Genomic DNA, 17,884 nt, shown 5'->3' with positions numbered 1-17,884 from the left:
ATGCTCATAACCATAGTATCTGAGTATTTTAAGTGCAATAAGCAACGTGACTAACATCTGTCATGTTTATATTTTAAAGCTATTGGATATTTCTTTTAATCACAAATACTTTATTCCTGATATTCAGCTCTGCTCTTTGTGAAACAAAAACAACCAGCAGCTAAACTCAATAGGAAGCTGCTCAACAACTTCAAATACAAAGGTAGCCTATATGAATAAAAGAAAAAGGCACATCTTGGACCTTTAACTTTCAAAATTATCACAATACTCAGCAAAATAAAGGGCACCATCTCTCAACTTTAGTCACAAAGTGAGTCCTTTATTTACTGTGATCCTATCTTTAAAGTGTTATCCTTCTGCACTGGAACAATAGATTTTTTGCAAAGTATCTGTTCTCTGTCCCAAAGTATAACCAAAATATCAAACAAAAGCACTTCACACTAGCACACCTTTAGCACAGAACACATCAGTCTGTCAGGCTGACGAAGTTGCTTTTTGCATTTTTGTACATTTGTTGTTGTAACAGGAAGCTGTAAGACTTAGCTGATGGGAATTAAGGATGGTAGCTCTTTGAGTGTCCTTGGCATATTCAAATTCATGGGCAGCTCAGATGGTGGAACCGTCTGGGAATGCTCATGCACCCCTGCTATCCTGTCCCTCAGCATTCCCAAATGTTCTGAGGGTGAGGCTATAAAAAGGGCTGTGGTGCACTGAGCTGCCTCAGTTCCTTCCAGCCACAGTAGCAGATGCATGTACATTTCTCTGGATCCTTGAGATCCAGAACCTCCTCAAGAATTTTAGTGCCTTAGATAGTATTTTACTATTAGTTTAATTTGGATAGATGTAATTAAGTCAGTTCTTGGTGTTATTTAGTTATAGTTTAGATTTGGTTCTGTTGATCAGCTTAATGGCAGATCTGAAGACCAAAAGACTCAGTTTTCAGAGGTGTACATTGTGTCAGGCAGTATTCTCAGCCTTGGATGCTCATGTCCGATTGGCATGTCTCAATGATGGCCACAGTATTTCAAGGTATTCTATCTGCAGCATCTTTACTCCAAGACCATGTACAAAGCACCTGAACAGACTACAACAGACTGCAAGTTCTCTTGCTCCAAGAAACTTTGACAGTGATGTTGCTCATATTAGCAGCTTCTAAAGAATCAGTGTCAGGGGGTCGCTGGATGGCTCAACAAGGTATGGGTGGAGTAGCCCATGGAAGTACAGGTGGATACCAGCATAGAGCCAACTGGTGATAGCAGGCTGGATGCCTGTGGCAGTAACAGGAGCAGTTTGGGTACTTGAGGCAGGAGCAGGCTGGAAACACCACGAGGTGGAGGGAGAGTTCCCAGCCCAAGTAGTGAGGTTGGATAGACTGGATTGCTGCTCTTCTTGTGGGATTAAATTGCTGTCTTGGAGTCAGCAGACCTAGTCCTCACTTATGGATTTGGCTGCTGCAGCATGCCTGAAGGATGAATCATCGCTGGATCTGTCTGGGGGATGAATCATCGCAGGCTCTGGCTGAAGGCTTATCTCACAATCAGACCATAAGATAAAAAGACCACTGTTAGCTCGGAGTACAGCTAGCTCCAAGAAGAAGATCTTGATGAGACCTCCATTTTCTGTTCTGAAGTTGAGTTCTATGACTGCTACACAGTTGATTGGAATTTTCATTGTCAGAAATGATGGTTTCCAAAAGGCTTCCTTGGCAATGGCCTCTGAGTGAAGAACCAAACTGTAAGAAAAGAACATCGGATCCATCCACTTCGGTTTTGAAAAGCACAGCAGAAGACAAAAAGGCTCCTCTTAGCAGGACCAAGTCAGTCTGAAAAAATTAATCAGATCTGGATCCATCAGCTTCACATCCTAAACTAAAACTAAGAATGTAAATCCCTGTATAAATCTCATCTAATGGATCCAAAGACTGCATTGGAACTGAAGATAATTCTGGAACACACAGCAGTTTCTTCATCACCAATTCACTCTATTACAATAGTTACTGTAGCACAGAGGTGGGCAAATTACAGCCCGTGGGCCCCTCCTGCCCGGCCCCTGAGCTCCTGGCCCGGGAGGCTATCCTAGCCCCTCCCCTGCTGTTCCCCCGCAGCCTCAGCTCACTCCACGGCGCAATGCTCTGGATGGCAGGGCTGCGAGCTTCTGGGGCAGTGCAGCTGTAGAGCCTGCCCTGCCCCAGTGCTCTGTGCTGCGTGGCTGGCTCCAGCCAGGCAGCGCGGCTGCAGCACTGCCAGCCACAGGTGCTCCAGGCAGCATGGTAAGGGGGCAGGGAGCAGGGGGGTTGGAAAGAGGGCAGGGGAGCTTGGGGGGATGGTTGGGGCGGGGGTGTGGATAGGGGTCAGGACAGTCAGAGGGCGGGGAACGGGGGTTGAATGGGGGCATGGGGTCCCGGGAGGTCAGTCAGGAATGAGAGGAGGGGTTGGATGGGGCGACGAGTGGCAGTCAGAGGCAGGAGTTCCTGAGGTGGTCAGGGAGAAGGGGTGGTTGGATGGAGCAGGGGTCCTGGGGGGACAGTCAGGAATGAGAGGGCGGGTTGGATGGGCCGGCGGGGGGCAGTCAGAAGCAGGAGTTCCGGGGGCGGGGCAGAGGTTCCTGGGGGACCGTCAGGGAAAAGGGGGGGTTGAATGGGGCAGGAGTCCCAGAGGGAGTATATGGGGGGGGAGGGGGCGGGCCATGACCCCCTCCCCTAACTGGCCCTCCATACAGTTTCTGAAACCCGATGCGGCCCTCAGGCCAAAAAGTTTCCCCACCCCTGCTGTAGCAGCTAAACTACACCATATAGCTCTGCAATTGGATTACATACTGGATCCACAGGACTTATTATCTAAAAGGGGAAGGAGAAAACTCCCTCAAATTTATGCTTCTTGGATCTCCACTTTCGAAATACGAAAGATATCAGGTGAACTTTCTTGCTTTTCTCCGGAGACTTCTACATTTTCTGGGTCCTATAGTTTCTCTGTTCGTATAATTCAGTTTGAAACCATACCGCCACTCAACCTCCATCCCTTCCCTATTTAGGGAATCCCTCTTAAAAGAGCATGTTAAAATCATATTCTGTCCCAATAATAGATGGGAGCAATAGAGGAGGTTTCAAAACAGTTCAGAATTCAGGCCTTCTATTCCAGATGTTTCCTCACTCCAAAGAAATGTGGAGGATTTCATCTGATACTGGATCTAAGGAAGCTCACCACCATCAGGAAATTCTGTTTCCACATGCTGATGCCAGCATCCATTGGATCTTTCTTTTCCATCCTTGACTGGTTTGCAGCTCTCTATCTAAAGGATGTTTATTTTCATATTTCTAACAGACCAAGTCACAAGTATGGTGGGACAACAGCACTTCCAGCACAAAGTGCTACCATTTGGCCTATCTTCTGCCCCCATGTTGTTGTTGTTGTTTTTTTTTTTTTTTACAAAATATCCTCACTTATGTGAGGGTATTTTCACTGAACTATGAGATAATTGGTTTCTCAGTGCAACATCACAGGATGCTCTTCTTGAGGACATTAGTTACACATGTTCCCTCTTTGAGAAGTTAGGACTCTTGATATATATGAAAGAGTTCCTGCTTCATCCTACTCAAATAATTCACTTCATAAGAACAGTTCCAGATGCTCAGGCAGGCAGGGTTTTCTCTCTCACTAACAGAAGTTGGTCCAATTAAAGATATTATCTCATCCACCTTGTCTCACAAAAGAGGCTTCTTAAGCTTCAACTTGCTATAGGCAAATGTTAATGTTTTCTCTAGTGCTGATGGTCATAATGGCTTCAGCCGCTTATGTCACACCATATGCTTGATTCAGGATGAGAACTCTACAACACTGGCTGGCAACAAATTTACAGACCAAGTATGGACAGTATGCTAAAAAAAGAAATTCTGGAGGGAATTGTGTTATCATTCACATGGTGGGCTCAGAGCGCAAATGCTCTAAAATGAGTGTTGTTTGATCCTCCATCTCCATCCATAACGATCGCATCAGATGCTTCCAACAAGGGGTAGGAGCACATTTTGATAGTCTAACAGTTCGAACACACTGGAGCTATGAAGAAAAGAAACTGCATATAAATATTCTAGAGTTCAGAATCATCCATTTAGCTCTCAAGTCTTTTCTACCTCACATCTAGGGAAGAGTAGAACAGATTGCCACAGGTAACTATAATAGCAGATGTAAAGGTAGCCATCTTACAGCAAAAAAACTTCAGGACCAGACTCCAAAGAGCAACTGCTGAGCTCCAGTTCATTTGCAAATTTGACACCATCAGATCAGGATTAAACAAAGACTGTGAATGGCTATCCAACTACAGAAGCAGTTTCTCCTCCCTTGGTGTTCACACCTCAACTGCTAGCAGAACACCTCACCCTCCCTGATTGAACTAACCTCGTTATCTCCACACTGATTTATACCTGCCTCTGGAGATTTCCATTACTTGCATCTGAAGAAGTGAGGTTCTTAGCCACGAAAGCTTATGCTCCCAATACTTCTGTTAGTCTCAAAGGTGCCACAGGACCCTCTGTTGCTTTTTACAGATTCAGACTAACACGGCTACCCCTCTGATACTTGAGTTCCAGGTAAGTAGCCTTCATTTGGGTGGTGAAGATTCCAGGAGTCAGGTGCATGGAGTTCAATTCTCTACTCTGCCAATCTTCCTGATTGTGGAGGAGCAAGTTGCTTAGGCCTCAGCCTAGACACAGAAATTGTATTGGTGCACTCAAAGCAGTACAACTCCCTGCTGCTTCCCACCATGCACCTAGTTATATCTGTGTAAAGCTACTTTATATTGATGTAGTTATTCTGTAGGGGGAAACAATCACCTGCAGTATAGAGCACCTTTATATGAGTTATAAGTGGGCAGAGTAACTGTGCGATCAACTCAATAGAAAACTCCTCTCCTTGCTGAGCATGCGCAGCCTCCCAACCGGCGCAGATTGTGATTTTTTTTTTTTTTTTTCCCCCTTCGACTACTCCTCCCTGCAGTGGCGCTGCGCGCTCGGGGCCTGCGCAGCGGGACTCTGGCTGTCGTTTGCACCTCTGTGTAACATGAGGCTCGTTTCCCAGGGGTGATGTGAGGGGAGGTTCATGAACGGTAGCGAAGAACCCAGCTAGCACAGGGAGGGCAGCATATGAGACAGGACTGCAGTGACTGGCTAAGGGCTTTTAAGTGGCTCTACGCCGTCCCCAGGCATCCAGCGGCTCCCTCGGGTTGTGCGACGTCTCCCTTTCCTCCTCCCATCGAGGTGCGCGCAGCTGCCGAGGCGCTGGGAGGCGGCGGGGATTTTACCAACCCGCCCAGGGTGCAGAGCGGGGCAGTCCAGGGCTCACAGGGACTCTGCGCTCAGACCCCCAGCGTCTCCTGCACTCGCCGCCTCAGGAGCCGTAGGTGTGGGGCGGCCGGGGACCCGCCCCTAAAGGAGCTAATGGTGCTGGGCAGGGCGATGTAACTGCTTTGGGACCCGTTCGGGCGCTCCCCACCCGCGAAGGCGCAGGGGTGAGCCCGCAGCCGCTGCCTCTGTAGCCGCGCCGGCCCGCTCAGCCCGACGGAAAGGCGCCATTTTCTCCTCACAGAGCCACCCGCGTCTGTATCGGGGTGATCTGAGGTCAGGGAGCCCGGGTCCCGCCGCGCAGGCTGCGAGCGCGTACGTAGCTGCTCTCCGCGCCGCAGCTGGGAGGCACTACCGGAAAGGAAGCACAAGCCGCGGTGGGAGCCTGCGCATGCCCCTTAGCGGCCAAGGCAAATCACGGGCTCAGCCGCGGCCGCCTGGCGCACGCGCACTGGCGCGGGGCTTAGCCAGTCTGGTGGCTGCTGTTGCCGGTAGGCTCTGGCGGCGCATGCGCAGTGCTGGCGGTGAGGGAATCACAGGCCTGGCTGCTGCTGGAGGAGGATCTGGGCTGTCGGTGGGTTTGGGACTAAGCGCAGGAAGCGGCTTCGCACACCGCGAGGAGCCCCGGGTGGCCAGGCGGCGTGGGGAGCCGGGTAAGGTGCGCGCTGCAAGGACAGGCGGGGCGGCTGTGGCCGGGCGGGGTCCCCCAGATCCCGGGCGGGGGATTGGGGAGCCATTAAAGTTCGACAGTCCTGGCGGGGCTCCCGTCTCCAGGGCAGCGGCGGGGGGGTGGGCAGGGCAGGGGCTGCCCTTGGGGCCGGGCCGGGGCTGGGGCTGCGGCTCCCGGCGGGGCAGGGCAGGGGCTGTTTCATAAGGGACCCGCTAGGCCTTGTGACCCACTTTACTCCTGTCACAACTCCCAGCACGTTTGGAGCCCTGCCCGGCTGGCCCGGCGCCCGGCCGGGCTGCGCCTGCTCTCGCCGCCCCTAGGGCGGGGGTGGGACCCTCAGAGCCGCCAGCTCCCACCTGCCCGGGGCGCGGGTTGGGACTGGCGCTGCGGCGGGGACCCTGTTTGTTTTCTTTCTCGCGCCTGGAGCCGTAGGCGGCGTCTCGTCCGGTCTGTGCAGCCGGCAGCGGCGCTCCCCGCCCGCACTGCCCCCGCTGTCAGAGGGGCTCTCCCGGCTGCCCGAGCTGGTTGTGTGCCGCCTGGTCTGCGCCTCGCGGTTCTCCTGCCGGCTCGGAGCCGAGCGTGTCCGCCGTAGCCATAGCGCCAGGAGCGGTCCTGTCTGCGGTACAGGGTGGGCAGTACAACCAGGCGGCGGGCTGCTGGCGGGGTGCTACCCCGTGTGGCCTGTTGTTGGCAGCGCGGGGTGTTCTTAGTGTCACTGTTAAATTGCAATGAAATTCAGTGGCGTGAGAAGTTACAGGACAACTGACGTTTGCAACTCGTCAATCCAGCCCTGGAAACCAATAGTCCTGCTGACCTGCGGGAAGGTTTATAAACTTAGACACGTCCCTTTCATGGGGCCCCAAGGCTTCCACTTGCCTGGATCAGCTTGCAGGATCTATCTCTAAATCCCAAAATGATTCACATCATTAGTAATTATAATAGTTAATGCTTGTACAGCGATTTCAGTATAGAAATAGTTGCTTAAATCCTGTTATAGAAAAGAGACTGAAGTTAAGGGTACAGTGAAAAATTTGTTGCATGAATACATTTTACTTTGTTTTTATGTTTTTCTGTAACACTTTTTCAGCATGGTGTCTAAGCAGTGTTTATTAATAACACCTTAAATTATTGAAAGTGAAGATTTTACAAATATATTCCCCAGTCCTCTTGGCACTTATGTACATGCTTAACTTCAAGCATGTAAGTAACCTATCTGATTTTAGTAGAATGGAATGCATACATACAATTAAGCATGTGCATTGTAGGATTGGGATCCTAATTTACTTGGCATTCTTTTTGTGTTTCTCTCAACCTGGAAATTGAAACTCAGGGAAGTTTATAGTCAGTTTAATTTTCAGGTTCTCATTGTTCCCTTATTGGAGTTTTTAAAACAGTAATGAGAATGTTTGTTTAAAAGCTATTTTGATTGGAGGTTTTTGTTTAATAACTGAAACATTTTGTTTTTCTGAGGTCTCTTAGCATTATGGAGATTCCAAGAAAAATAACCTGTGTCTCAAATATATTTATTTTTGTAATACCAGGTGTCCTTGTTAAAGTGTGACTATTGTGCATCTTGGAGTTGGTCTTAAACTGTTGAGAAACTTGTTGAAAGAGAAACAATCACGCACCCTAGTAGTGCAATATTTTCCTGAAAAAAATACTTTGCATTATTACAGAATAGCATGAACAAAAAATTTAATTTTCAGACTTAAAATTTTAACAGCCAGGCTCAAACATTATACAGCTGCTTCTCACTTATTGCTTGTTTCAATTTCTTTACATCTTCACATAAAGAAGGATGAATGTTTTCTTTTAACTCTTTCATTTTATGCATATTTGTGTTTTACTTTTTGTAAATTGTTTCATTTACATTTTTAGGACTACTTAAATTAGCCACCAGAAGGAGTTTAACATATAATTTAAGATTGTCAAAGAGTGGTTATTTGGCCATGTAGTTGTAGGTTGATCTCCCTGTGAAGTCCCTCATTGAGGTCAGTGGGGCTTCATACCAGGGTCCACCTGTGAATGACAAGTTACAGGTAGAACTAAATGGGAGGGAGATTCCTTTGCTAATAGGCGATTACTGTAGTTATAGTGATTGAGGCCCCAGGGGCTGTGAGGATCTTCAAGTTTCTTCTGATCTGGCTGCCCTCTCTAAATGTCAAGTGTTTATTTTTGGATTGTTTAAACAGATTCTTCTTCTTGATTGTATGGCACTAATATATATTTTTCTCTCCACGGTCTTTTCCATTTTGTTTTTTCACATATTTAAGTCCCCTTTTTGCCCCCTCCTGTTACCTCCCATGCTGGAAATTTCCTTCCCATTCCTTTAGAATATGTACTGGGAAGCAACACTCTGCCCCTGGGTTATATAACTTTTGCTGCTTTGATATTCTAGAACTGTATGCGGCTCAGGAAAATTTGCAATTTCTCATTTATTCGCAAAGTGACTTTATATTTCATCTGGTATATTTTAACAAGGATGGTTCTGATAATTAAATGTGTCTCCTGTAATATAAAGGGTTTTAATAATACAAAGAAAAAAGTATACTCAGTGCTTTAAAAAAGATAATGTTGACATTGCCATGTTCCAGGAAACACCTTTGACAGAATTTGAAGCTTGTAATCTGAATAGAGATTGCGTATGCCTCTCAATTTCTAGTTGCTTTAATTCTTAAGCGAGGGGCATTGGTATACTAATACATAAAATGTTGAATTTTAATATTCTGAGCACAGCATCTGACATTGAGGGCAGATTTACTATCTTCAAGGCTGAAATTGACAATTCTAAAATCATGTTTGCCAATAGGTACTAGGCAACCTGGCATGACCCAGTTTTGTCGTAATTTTTTTATGAGTATAAATGACATGGGCCACCATCCTGTTATAGCTGGAGCCTTTAACAAAACTCTAGACCAGCCCTTGATAAATCTTCTCCCTCTCCATATAAAAACATGAATACTCATGTATTTCAAATATACATAGAAGATTTAGGCTTAAAAAAATGTGTGGAGATTGGGTAATGTTATGACCAGGGTCTATATCTTTTTTCTGCAGCTCATTCAATGTATTCAAGATTGGACTGTTGCTTAGTGTCACAAAACTTGATCAATTCTGTCACTGATTATGCCATTGGTACTATTGTTATATCTGACCATGCTCCTATATATATGTCTTTTAGGCCCCCAGGGTATGCACCCCCGACTAAAATGTGAAGATTAAATACCTCTCTGCTGTTTGATACAGCATTTGTTAATTCTGTCCAGCAAGAGTTGGAACTTTTCTTTAAAACAAATGCCTCCATCGCTTCATCAGTCGTCACAGTTTGGGAAGCCTTTAAAACCTTCACCAAAGGCCATATAATCTTTTATACCACATTTAAAAAGAAACACAGAGAACATAGAATTGATACCCTTGTGAAGGAAATTAAGGCCTTGGATGTAGACTGTGCTTCTAATTCCTCCCCAGAGAAACTCTGAATTCTCATCAATTTAAAATATGAAATCAATAAGCTTCTGTCTCAAAAGGCTGAGTTTGCTTTATTCTTTTTGAAACAAAACTACTGGGAATCTGGCGAGAGAGACCGCCTCAAGCAAAAGGCTAACAGAAATAAGATTGCTACTATCGCAAATAGCAGCAATAAATTATATACAACAGTCAGATATTAATAAACAGTTTCAACAATTTTATTCAAAACTATATTTAGCTGAAGAGGGAATCACTAAAGATGCCCTAGATAACTTTTTTAGTGGATTGTCTCTGCCACAAATCTCTGACTCTGATGGAACTTTTAGACGCCCGTTTAGAAATCACACAACTGACTCAGGGTATAAAAATATGATGGTCAGAAAGACTCCTGGTACAGATGGGTTCCCAGCTGAATTTACAAAAAGTTCTCTGAAACTTTAACACCTAGGTCATTGAATATGTCCAATGAGACCAAGAATGAGCAAACTCTTCTGCCTGCTCTATGAGAAGCTGTAATTTCAGTTATTCCTAAACCTGGGACAGACCTTGAACTATGTAGTAATTACAAGACAATTTTTTAAAGCAATTGCGATGCTAAGATTTTAGCTAAAGCTCTTGCTATGTGATTGGACAAAGTTCTCTCTCACATTCTACACACAAATCCAGTAGGCTTTCTTCATAATAGACATGGCTCAGATAACTTGTGTCAACTGATATTATTGCCACTTCGAAAAATTCTAAAGAACTCTTAGCTGTCATTTCTTTAGATGCTGTAAAGGTCTTAGTCCCAGGCTATGCGGGCAATTTTTTTGTGTGTTAGCATGCCAAATGAGCAAATAAACATTCATAGTATCAGGGTGGCCCAAACGGAAAATAAAATTGTGTTCTATGCAGATGATCTTATATTTGTATATGTGTTCCAGGTTACCATTCCTAACCTTCTAACTACTGGTAATACATTTGGACACCTCTCAGGATATAGAATTAATTGGGATAAATCAGAAATTTTAGACATTAACAATATACCCACAAAGGCCTGTTCTCAAATTGGGACTTTCAGTGGCAATCCTCTTATATGAAATATTTAGGAATACTGATTCACAAAAATATTCAGGGCATCCCTAAGATAAATATAGAATCAATTGTTGCCCAAGTGGCTAACCATTTGGGGAGATGGAGTTTAATGCTCAATTTGTCAGGTAAAATTAATATACTGTTCTTCCCAGAATTTTTTATGTCCTGAGCAGTCTGTCTATTCCTCAAATTCATTTTAAGAAAGTCAATAATATTTTCTCAGGATTTCTTTGGGTACAGGTAAGAAATCTAGACTGCCTCTGCACAAATTACAGCTCCCCCAATAATCCCAGTTTGAAAAATTATCATCTCTCCTTTTTGTTAAACCAGGCATCTCTGTGTATGTTACATATGACCACGCAGACTCCACCCTGGGTTCAGATTGAATGAGAATTGGTATATCCCAGAGGTGGGCAAACTATGGCTTGCAGGCCACATGCGGCCTGCGGGACTCTCCTGTCGGCCCCTGAGCTCCTGGCCTGGGAGGCTAGCCCCCGACCCCTCCCCTGCTATTCCCCCTCCCCCGCAGCCTCAGCTCACTGCGCTGCCGGCGCAATGCTCTGGGTGGTGGGGCTGCGAGCTCTTGCCAGGTCGCGCAGCTGCAGAGCCGCGGCCTGACCCAGTGCTCTGTGCTGCACGATGGCATGGCTGGCTCCAGCTGGGTGGCGCGGCTGCCTGTCCTGGTGCTCTGGGTGGCACGGCTGTAGTGCTGCCAGCCACCGGTGCTCCAGGCAGCACGGTAAGGGGCAGGGAGCGGGGGGATTGAATAGAGGGCAGGGGAGTTTGCGGTGGTGGTCAGGGGGCAGGGGTGTGGATAGGGAACGGGGTGGTCAGAAGGCAGGGAACAGGTGGATTGAATGCGTGGATGGGGCAGAGGTCCGGGGGCGGGGGGGGGGGGGGGCGGATAGGAGGCGGGGGCCAGGCCACGCCTGGCTGTTTGTGCCTCCCCTAACCGACCCTCCATACAATTTCGGAAACCCAGTGTGGCCCTCAGGCCAAAAAGTTAGCCCGCCCCTGGTATATCCTCTACCCTTTTCAGACATTGTCGGATTATTATAGATTTGATGGCTCCAGAGCTCCCCCAGTGATGGCTGTCATATAAGCTTGGTCAAACTTGGCTAAAAAGTTCTGCTTCCCTCCGTTCTTCCTTGTAGAAGTGGTCATATGGAACAATCCTGTTCTTAAAATCAGTAGCAAAACCTTGATCTGGAGGGATTGGATGGACAGAGGAATTATGACTGTCACAGATAATTGACAATGATAAATTTAAACCATTTTTGTAGATCTTCAATAACAGTTTGCAGAGTGCAGGAAATATCTCCAGTTAAAGTGTTTACTTATTAGTGTATTTAGACCAGATGGATTGGGAGCTCCAGATTATATATTATTTTGGAGGAAACTTCCTGGAGTTACTCAGCCAGTATCCTCTTATGATATTCTGGCCCAAAAAACTCTGCCAAAATTGATAATTTGAGAGTTGCTTGTACAGTAACTTCTCACTTAACGTTGTAGTTATGTTCCTGAAAAATGCAACTTTAAGCAAAACTATGTTAAGTGAATCCAATTTCCCCATAAGAATTAACTTAAATGAGGGGGTTAGGTTCCAGGGAATTTTTTTTCACCAGACAAGACTATATATCTATATACACACACACACACACACACTCTATAAGTTTTAAACAAACAATTTAATACTGGTACACGATGATGATTGTGAAGCTTGGTGGAGGAGTCAGAGGGTGGGATATTTCCCAGGAAATGCCTTACTGCTAAATGATGAACTAGCAACTGGCTGAGCTCTCAAGTGTTAACTCTCAGTCTACAAGGCAGCAGGAATGGAGGGAGGGGAGAGAACATCGCAGACAAAGACACACACTGTGTGTGTGTGAGAGACAGAGATGTGCATTTCCCCTTTAAAAACACTTCCTTGTTAATTAGATCAGCTTGCTGAGACCGCAGCTGCTGCTGCCAGCAAGCTCCCTCTGTCCTGAGACTGTTGTGTGTCCCCCCTGTTCTATGGAAGATGGGGTAAGCGGGGTACAGGAGCAGGGGGGAGGGAGGACACCCTGACTTTGTGCGCTACCCTCACCTGCAGGCACCGCCCCCACCGCTCCCATTGGCTGGGAATGGGGAACTGCGGCCAATGGGAGCTTCGGAGGAAGTACCCGCAGGCGAGGGCAGCGCGCGAAGCCCTCTGTCCCCCCTGCCACAGGGACGTGGTACTGGCCGCTTCCGGGTGTGGCATGGGGCCAGGACAGGCAGGGAGCCTGTGTTAGCCCCACTGTGCGCCGCTGCCACCCTGGAGCTGCTCCAGGTAAGCGGCGCTGGGCCGGAGCCCACACTCCGAACCTCTCCTGCACCCTGCCCCGCCAACCCCCTGCCCTGAACCCCCTGCTGCACCCTCCCACACTTCAACCCCCTGCCCTGAGCCCCCTCCTGCATGCCACACCCCATCCTGCACCCCAACTCACTGTCCTGAGCCCCCTGGTACACCCTGCACTTCTGCAACCCAGCCCCTTGCCTTGAGCCCCTTCCTGCACACTGCACCCCCTCCCACACCCCAGCCCCCTGCCCCAGCCCTACATTCTTGGCCCTACATGCAATTTCCCCACCCAGATGTGGCCCTTGGGCCAAAAAGTTTGCCCACCCCTGGGCTAAAGCATGCAAACATATGCACAAATGAGTTGCAATTTAAATCCTGCGAGTGATGAGTTGTTTGTCAATCTGTCAATTCAAAATGTCTTTCAGGTAGAGGCAGATTGTTTTTTTTTTTCTGGGGCCCTGGGACAGTCTCCGCACCCCTCCCCTGGTGCTCCTGCCAGGGAGCAGGGTTTGAGTACGGGGCTTGTGCTGCTTTGCTCACCCAGCACTCCTACTGAGAGTGGGTGCGGGGTGTGGGGTCTGCCCCCACTCCCCAGCAGGAGCGCCGGATGGGTGGAGCGGGGCAAGCCACTACACTCCAAACCTGCTCCCCAGCAGGAGCACTGGGCAGGTGGAGTGGGCCGGTGTGCAGGTGCAGGGGTGCCCATTGGATTGGGCCCCGTTGGCCCAGTGGCTAATCCGTCACTGCTTTCAGGGTGGAACTATGAGGTAGACCCTGCGGAATCTCTGGCTTCAGTTTGGAGTCTCTGACCCTGTAAGAGTTGAAACAGCAAAGAAATGGAAAAGTTTCCTGTGTCTGTTTTATTTTTTTTATTCAGCCTTCAAGTCCATAGGCCGAGCTTCCTTTCACACAGCTTTTCCAAAGTGTGGTAGGGCCATTACCCAATCCTTTGTACCTCAGTCTTCCTTGATGACCCATCTCATTTTGATAGTTCTTCTGGACGACAATACTCTTCCCACCTGGGTTTACAAGTTTAGAGCAAACATTTTCAAAATTATAAAGCAAAATTTGCATATTTCCTTAGCATGGACTACAGACATTACAAATAGGATTAATGCAGCAACTTATAAACATTCGATAGTCAAAACAGTAAATACATTCTTATAAGGTTAATATATATTTTGAGTAATACTAAGGCCATGTTTACACCAGTGAGCTTACAGCAGCACAACTGTTCTGATGGAGCTGCGCCGCTGTAAGATCTCTTGTGTAGCTCTCCCGTTGACATAATAAAACCACCTCAATGAGAAGCTCTCTTGCCAACATAGCGCTGTGCACACTACCACTTATGCTGGCGAAATTTATGTCACTCAGGGAGTATATTTTTTCACACCCCTGAGTGACGTAACTTTTGCTGACATAAGTGTTAGTATAGACATGGCCTAACACACACATAAGTGAACTGGTCTGGTCTCCAGTTATGAGTCTGTCAGTTCTTAGCTAATGCCTGCAGCCTTGGCAAGAGCTGGCATCTGGCCTGCCAGTGTCGCAGTAGCCACATGCTGTCAATGAGCTTTTCACCACTGTGGCACTGAAAGCCCTCTTAGTTTGGGAGAGCTATGCCTGTGTTCTACCATTAGTCATCTTGTGTTTGGCACATCAAGGGTGAATCTGTCTTGCCTCGAGGTTCGTGGTGGTGTTCTGCCTTGAATTGAAAACTTGTGTATTAATAGGACATTTAAGAAAAACCATACGGTGATATTGCTGGGCAGAAGCAGAATTGCATAATTGTTTCATTTACATTAAATAGTGTCATATGACTTTTCCATGATAAAAGTATCTGGAAGATCTTAGGAGATGGATTAAAAAAATAAATCAGGCTATTGCTTCAGTGTGTTTAAAATGTAAAGTTTAATACCCAAATGGACATTCAGAGAGCTTGGAGACAGTAAAAGTTATACCCAAGCCATTCAACTATCCCTAACCTTGTGGTGATACAGTACCATATTTCAGAGTAAAATAGCACTCTTATCTCTTGCTTTGGGTTTAAAAATATTTTGCAACAGAAAAGTATAAAAGATTCAATAGTTATGATTTCTAGGCTTTACTGAATGTTTTATAGTTTCCTGGTTGATTGGTGATTCATATTTCTTTTGGCTAGGCAAAGTTTATTTGCTTCCTATTATTTTATTTCCATAGTAAGTCAGATTGGTCGGGTAATAAAAATTATGCTCCTTAATTTTCAGTCTGAAGATCTATAGTTTAGTTGCCTGTGTGGTATTTTTAACTAGATATGAAAAATTAATATTATTGATTCATTTTTCATATTCAAATTTTGCATCTGGAAAAAGACAAATTCATCTTACTAGTATGTAATCCGCATGACCATTAAATTGTTCAGCAAGTATGTGTTAAAGATTTTAAAACGCTAATTTGGCCTAATTGCAGTTGCTTGTGATTGCACAGTATAATTTAAACAAAAGTAAGTATTTTAATCTTAGATCAGATTCACATTGTGAACATAATTTTTTTTAACCTGCTCAGTGTTCTCCAGAAGTGTAAAAATAGTCTGTTATATGGAGTAAAACTACGTTTTCTGAACATGTGATGCAGATGTACTGAGTTTTATATTCTACAAGTGGATTTACCTGCAGTATGTGGATTGCATTTGTAATGTTAAGGTCTGAATTTTCAAAGAGTCCTCTGTTCAGCTTTTAACTTTGCACCTGAAATCTTGTGCCCACAGTTAGTCGTAGGAACAAATGTTTACGTTTTTAAATTCCCAAATACTTTATTTGATTGACAGATGCAAGTGTTTTTTGTGCCAGCAAATCGACTTCTAAATTCTAATGCTTGTCTTCACAATTTATGTGCCTATAATATTATACCATCATTTGACGGTAGGTAATAACTGGAAGACTTTTTGGGGGTAAAACCTCTAATCTTGCATATAAATTAATTTGTTTTTCTTCTTCAGGGTATTGTTTTTCTTGGAGTTTGAAACACACTTTTGTTTTCAAGTAACTTCACCATCTTTTAATAGGGATCAGGTTTCTCTCTCTCTCTCTCTCTCTCTAATCTATATATAAAAAAAATATTTGGAAAGGTGACTATTCCTTATTTCTGTGAACTCTCCCTTTTTTCCTGCACCAGAGCCATATATTCTACTTGATGTTTGAGGCAGATAACAGATTTTACAAAACTGTAGTATAATTATGTAAACTGTTGATGATGATTGTAGTAATGAAAAGAACGTTTTCCATAAATATGAAGTCCTGAGTACTGTAGAGTTCCTATGTATTTAGTATTATGTAGCAGCAACAAAATTATTTTGGTTCTGAGTACTTCAACAACTTCAGCATTACAAGTTTTGGACTCTTTCCGTTCCAACCCACATATTTAGAATTCAGATCTTTTGTGTTATTTTCCCTATCCAGTCTCAATATGCTGATGAACAAAATTGAAATTAGAAAATCAATTTCAATATTATTTATTTAAGTACATACTTAAATGTAAAAATTAAAAGCTATAGTATGTAGGTCATACAATATGAGATTCTATTAATAAGAGATTTTTGTTCGAAAGGAGAGGAGAGGTCAAGGCTTGTGGATTTGTATATACAGTGAGCACACTCTACGTGTATGGAAAAAAAGGTAGCTATGCTTATGTAATTGTTCTAAATATCATTTTTAGAACCTATAAGTGATTTCATGGGCAGCATAGGTCATGATTTAATAAACCATTTATTTTTTGGAGTAGGTAAGATCACATTAGCTTTTAAGAGAGCCTATTGCAAGAGAGGACAAAATCAGTATAATAAACTGTTAGTACAGCCCAATAAAGCCAGTACTGGAGTAAGATTTATTTGTTAAAAATATTAGCACAAATAGATCCATGAGGGTGTATGTTCTCTGACATGCATCCCTTTGTAGAACTAGGCCATTGAAGAGTCAGTTTGGGGTAAACTATGTGCGAAGTCTTTTAATATGCACTGTTTCGTCTTATGATACTTTTCAGACCGAAAATACACGATTGCTATTCCCTGCTAAAAGAAGTTTATGGTCTAAAACGCTGCTCCTGCAAGCATTCATTCTGGTAGTTTTGTTACAGAAGTAATGCCATTGAGTTCAATGGGACTATTTACTTGAATAAAATTACTTGTGTGTGTTTGCAGGATTGGACATAAAATTGGCTTTACGCAAAGGTGACAGGCAACTGGTAGAGTTGGGGTAAGGACAGGACAAAGGCTATAACAATTTGATTGGGGTTGCTTTTACTGTTATCATCTTGGTTCTTAATATATTTCTGTTAAAATTATTGAAATATTTAATTGTCCCTATTTGTTATTACAAACAAGGGAAAGAGGAAGACTTGGACAGGAGTGAAGAGGTAAGAAGAAAGGAATAGTGAGGAGTGGTGGGAAGAGAAGTGGTAAGAACAGTGCATAGGTCAGGGCCAGAAGAGCAGGATGCATAGTGATAGTGGATTGGTAGCTCACAGAAAACGAAAGTGAGGATGTACTGTGATATAAAGAAAAAGTAAATTTAAAGTTGGCAGAGCTAGTAAAAATGGCAACCATAAGTTAATTTTGGCAGAATAAGACAAAATGCAGTAAAAATGGTGGCATTAATATATTAATGATTGGCTGAGTGTATTGGAATGGAAGCAGTGGATCAAATAAAGACTAGTTAAAGGTTAAAACCCATAAAATGTGTAACTTAAATCACATGACCTGTGACTTCAGTTAAATGGAAAATCACATCTCCAATAAAAAAAATAAAAAATGCAAGAAATTAACTTTTAATAGGTGATTAAAAGTAGATCATAATCATGCAATCCACAATGTATGAACATGATACAAGTGATACCTTTGATCCAGTATTGCATTTATAATGGTCGCAATCCAAAAATAAAATTGGGAATAGGACACTTGAGGTTAGTTACATTAATATAGCAAGTTACTCTCAATTTATATTTACTCCATTACTGAAATTAATTTTGTGGTTTTCTTTAGAAA

At 44.5% G+C, this 17,884-nt stretch overlaps 1 protein-coding gene across 4 annotated transcripts in view; it reads left to right on the top strand.

Moving 5' to 3' along the window:
• The first annotated feature begins 3,355 nt into the window (after nucleotides 1–3,355).
• Nucleotides 3,356–17,884, top strand: part of CLOCK (clock circadian regulator) — a 111,325-nt gene continuing 96,796 nt past the window's right edge. For 2 of the 4 annotated variants that reach the window (XM_054029638.1, XM_054029635.1), the window contains exon 1: nucleotides 5,879–5,985. The gene's annotated coding sequence lies outside the window, so the exon portion shown is untranslated. Of the gene's footprint in view, nucleotides 5,388–5,878; nucleotides 5,991–17,884 lie in introns of those variants that run through there. The other 2 variants (XM_054029637.1, XM_054029636.1) reach the window with 2 other exon arrangements.

This window comes from Malaclemys terrapin, chromosome 5 (assembly GCF_027887155.1).
Source record: "Malaclemys terrapin pileata isolate rMalTer1 chromosome 5, rMalTer1.hap1, whole genome shotgun sequence".
Taxonomy (NCBI): domain Eukaryota; kingdom Metazoa; phylum Chordata; order Testudines; family Emydidae; genus Malaclemys; species Malaclemys terrapin.
The sequence above is the reverse complement of the archived record's forward strand: the minus strand, read 5'-3'. Positions and strand labels throughout refer to the sequence as shown.